Consider the following 5,084-nt stretch of genomic DNA (forward strand, 5'->3'; position numbering starts at 1 on the left):
TCTACCCTCCTCCCCAGTTCGTTCTTCTTCCTCCGCCTTGAATGTCTGTTTTAATTGTTCAGTTGCCACAGTGCTTGTCAAAGCCAGTTCTGATTAATCTCCTTTGTCAGTGTGTCCTTTGCCATTCCCTATCACTCCTCCTTGAGAGAGACTCCACCCTGATTCATAAGGAAAAGGGGATGGTGTATTCTCTTAGCTACTTCCTGCTGAAAAGGGATGCTGTAGGTTTCAGGGTGAAGATTGTCAAGAATTTTTGTTTTCAACACTGCTACTTAACACAGTACTAGAGGTTCTAGCCAAAGCAATTAGGAAAGAAAAAGGAATAAAAACCATAACATTGGAAAGCAAGAAGTAAGCCAATTTCTATTTGCATATGAAATGAATCTATATATTAAAAATTGCAAAGAAACCACATACACATGAAAGAAAACTACTAGAGCTAATATACAGGTTTAGCAAAGTTTCAGGGTACAGTATCAACACACAAAAATCATCTGTGTTTCTACACAGCAGCAACAAAAAGTCTAAAAGGGCTCTTAAGACATCAATTACAATAGCATCTAAAAAGAATAAAATACATGTGAATAAATTTAACTCAAACTCATTACCATCAAGTCAGAACCTACTTATAGCTGACCCTCTTTAGCAGATTTTCAGGAAGCTATAAATTGCAGAGGATGCTATAAATCACACAGGAGGAGACCACCTATCTTTCTTCCCTGAAGCAGCTTAGCTGGTGGATTCAAATCACTAGAGAAATACTGCCTTTGAGTTAGCGGTACAACTCCCTATGGGTTACCAGACCAGCCCCTAAATCTAACTGAGGAGGTGAATAAGTTAGTCTTTGTTGAGTGGGTAAATGAATGAATGGTCAATTCTGATTCTAGAGGACAGGACAGTTTCTTGTTTGTATACATAGTTCTTGGATCTAGAACAGAGCTGAGCCGCCCTGTTGAGTGTATGGAGATGGAGTAGAAGTTTGTTGAGCAAGACCATCTCTGATTATCTCCTGACACTCTTCTTTCCTGGGCATGCCCACAGAAGGTTTAAACAGATGTCTCAGGCAACCCTCCAGAGCATCGCCCTTTGGCTTTGTCCTTTCATTTCTGGGTGCTCACACTGCTGGCTCCCTCTCATCCCTTCCTAGCCTCATGAAGAAAGGGAGTTGGCCTTCTTCCCCCTTGGCACTGCGTATGCTCATTTGAAGTTCCTATGGCCAGGCCCAGTGGGCGGCCGGAGCTGCCATCGTTAATCACACAGCCTGCTGCTGCTTGCCCACGCGGCCGACTTTGAGGGATGGCCAGGCCCTCTGTTGGGAACTGCTCACTGTTCTAATTGGGCCTCTCTTGGGAGGCAGTAGGCCCGGCTTCTTACTTGTCTTTACTCTGGCGGCTGCTTCACCCTCTTAAGGAGGACAGCATGCTTCCTGGTCCTGCAGGCTCTTGTGGCCAGCCAGGGCAGAAGTTCATCCTTGTTCTACAGACAGAGAAACAGAAACCCTGGGCAGACTGGGTCTTTATCCAAGGCCACAACCAGGCCAAGCAAGGTTGCCAGGAGGAACCATCAGAAAGCCAAGTGACATGGCTCTGCTCCTCACTCCACTGGCAACTGGAACGAGTTCCCACAGGAAAAATGAGCAGCTCCCATGGATACTCGGGCCCTGCCAAGAACTAGGCACAGGATTCTGGCTTCTGATGTTCATGAAGACGTTGTCCATGTAAGGAATTGCCACAACCCCAGAAACCTGGCCAAACTACACACACAACACACACACTCACACACACTCACACATACACACACGCTAATGAAAGTATGACCAACATTAATAGGCAGCTTTCCTCTGAGGCACCGTAGGGAGAGATAAGATTGCCAGGAACTGTCATCACTTCTCTACTTTGTCTCTTGATATATCCTTTCTGGAAAATGAAGAGCAGATACCAGAGATACCCTATCAGTAAGGGGTTGGCAATATCCTTGGATTATTCTGACTCACATATGCTCTCCTTGCAGGGAAGTGCTTAATGATCAGCTAGTCCTTGTCCTCGGTGGCTTAAATCAAATCTAGAAAATCACCGAAGATCATGAGTCTAGCCCACATGGATCTTTTCTTTTGTGTAAGTGTTTTCTTGCTTGCAGGATGACTATTATGATCTTCTATGGTGGTCCATATTCTCTCTCTCTCTCTCTTTCTCTCTCTCTCTCTCTCTCTCTCTCTGTGTGTGTGTGTGTGTGTGCATGCATGCATCTATCACTTTTTTTTTATAGTTATAACTGAATCTTTATTTAAGTCTCTCTCATGGGCCAACTTAGCGTTTTCCACCAACTCGGGGAGCAGAAACTGTCACAGGTTTCACAATTTTTTGTTTAGGTGCTGCTTTCGTGGGAGCCTTTGTAGCAGCCATTGCAGTCTTTTTAGGTGCTTGTTTGCCTTTTTTGCTTCCTTGGGAGCCCTGATAGCCTGTTCTCGTTGAGCCTTTCTAACTTTAGGCTTTTGATTCCTTTTGGCCGTTATATCAGCAAGAGATGCACCAGTGATGGCCCTTTTGAATTTGATAGCATGGCGGGTTCTTTTCCATTTAATTTCTTCAACTTGGCCCTTTCTTGTGCTTCCTTCTGTAGAGGACAGCCCAATTTATCTGCTGTGGATTCCTTTTGGAAAGGAAAGCCGACTAGCATTTTGCATTGAGAAACTGCAACACCTTCCCATGGGTCCTGGCGTAGCCCCTCCCAGTATGCCCGGGGTAGATCTTATACTGGCTGAAACTGCACAGCTCGACCTTCCTGGCTGCAACTTCAGGGGAACTGGGAAGATGGCCGCATCTACCACTTTTTTGGTTCTTTTTGTTGTTGGATAGATTCTTTTTCTATTGAACTTCCCTCCCTCCATGAGTTCTATTTTGTTGCGCACTTAATATGAATCGGTAAGTTTTCTTTTTCTTTAATGGCCTCTTCAGGACCAAAAGACGAACACAGAGAGCTATCACTGAGCTGACTTTTCTCCATGTTAAATGTCTTCAGTCCTGTTGCATTTTCTAGTGCCAAGTGACAGAATGAACTTCTCAGGACTTTTCCTTAGTCAAGAGGTGAGGGGAGAGGTACTCATGGTTGAGTGTCCTCCTGACCTGTCCATCCTCAGAGCTATTAAGGACAGGTTTTTCATGACATAAGCAGTAAAATATGTTAACTGGCCTTCAAGGTGTTTTTTACTGTTTCTGTTCTTATTTGTTGACCTTCCCTGTTTCCATAACCACATCTTTATCAGAAGGCAACTTCAGCAGGAGAATCAAGGTCTTACATGTCTCAGGGCAGAGTATTTGTTTTATCTTAACCCAGGCAGCTCCTGCCTTGGTCTCTTTAACCCCTACACAGTCTATCAGCGTTCTCTCACGTCAGCTCTCCTGGCCCCTTCATGGTCTTCTTGGGATGACCTGGGTAGATCAAGATGAAATTACTGTCCTCTAGAGACAAAACCTAGAGGACAACACAAAACCCAGGTTGTCCCCAACATTCACGAGGTCAGAGTTGAGTTGTTATGTGCCGTCGAGTCGTTTGCGACTCATAGCGACCCTATGTACAACAGTCCTAAACCCTGCTCTATCCTGTGCCAATCGCAGAGTTGAGTACAAGTGAAAATTTCAAGTACAAATATTCATAGCTGAATATTTATAGATTAATAGATCATTTAATTAGCAAACTTTTACTTTGATCTTCTGATCTTCATAATGTCTGGGAAGGCTAGATTTTAATTTAAAGTTCTTGGACTTTTCAAATCTCTGCTCTCAAATGTAGAGATGGCAAGAAGATAGCCCTTCTGCTCCTTACCTGCTCTCCTTTCCTTCTACTCATGGCTTTACCAGCAACTTGAGATACTTGCTGAACCTGTGTGTGGACATCCAAATCCACATGTTCAGGCTTTAGTCCCACCGTTTGGCCTGCTCTTGGGCTACATCCATGGGGAAGTGGGCTCAGGGAAGCTAACTTGGGGCCTTGTGTACAAGACAATCTAGGGCCCTGGATACCCATGTATGGTTTGGATGTAGACTATAAATTGAGACGGCATGTCCCTTGGCCCTGGTGACTGCTTCCCCATGAGGAGAGCCAGGCTTTTCTTGCCTGTGTCTAAGAGCCTCCATGACTTGCCTTCTTTCCACAAATGTCATATATCCATCTGATGAGTGACTGTGGGTTGATAAACATACTATCCACTATGCTAGTTTTCTGATAGATGTACTACTCTGTTTGTAATTGCATATTAGGGCCCAAGTGCTTGGATTTGGAAAGACTGAGTTTCATATGTGTGACCCTTGGAGATTCTTCCAAGGCTTAGCTGCGAATCACTCATGAGCTGCTCATGTCACTGCCATCTGTACATTTGATGAGAGTATCATTTACTTACCTCGCTTAGTTCTCTGTGAATCAGCTCTCAGCTCCAGATCCCCGCTGTTTCTTGAGGCCTCATGTTTCCTCTCGGTCTAAACTGGTCCCAGGTTTCAGTGTTAAAGGTGCTAAAAGCAAGCTAATGATGGTGGGGCATGTGAACAGTGCTTTATAAGCTGTGAAGCTCTTGTGCATGCTGCTGCTTGTGGTTTACTAGTTGACTCCTTCCAAGCTCATTAGCTTCGCAGGACTTCAGACTGCAGATGGCCTCATCCTGCACATCAGTTCCTGGCGTGGGTCACCCAGCCCTCAGTTCAACACTTCTTGAGCTTTAACCATCTCAGCACCCTACCACACGTCAAGCTGACTTATTATTCTTACCTCTCTGTGCTCCCTCAACTTACCTTCTGGCCTCCTCAGCCCTCATGTCCATGAGGCTTAATTATGAAGCTCATTCTGATCCACTTCTCCCTTGTATGCTCCCATGTGGTGTATGCACCACTCAGATCCCCATTCAAAGAATGGATACCCTGGTTGCCTCATAGCGTGGTCAACAGTCTTCAGTTACCAGCACCTTCAGGGATTACCCCGGCCATGTGTACAAGACCATTTAGGGCCCTGGATATGCACATATGGCTTGGATGTAGACTGAAAATTGAGACGACATGTCCTTTGGCCCTGGCGCCTGCTTCCCCATTAGGAGAGCC

The 5,084-nt window shown here is 45.1% G+C and overlaps 1 pseudogene; it reads right to left on the minus strand.

Moving 5' to 3' along the window:
- Window positions 1-2,306: 2,306 nt before the first annotated feature.
- LOC102869481 lies at window positions 2,307-4,804 on the minus strand (annotated as a pseudogene).
- Between the last annotated feature and the right edge of the window lie 280 nt (window positions 4,805-5,084).

The sequence above is a fragment of the Elephantulus edwardii genome, unplaced genomic scaffold (assembly GCF_000299155.1).
Source record: "Elephantulus edwardii isolate Elephantulus edwardi_28Jun2011 unplaced genomic scaffold, EleEdw1.0 scaffold00121, whole genome shotgun sequence".
NCBI lineage: Eukaryota > Metazoa > Chordata > Mammalia > Macroscelidea > Macroscelididae > Elephantulus > Elephantulus edwardii.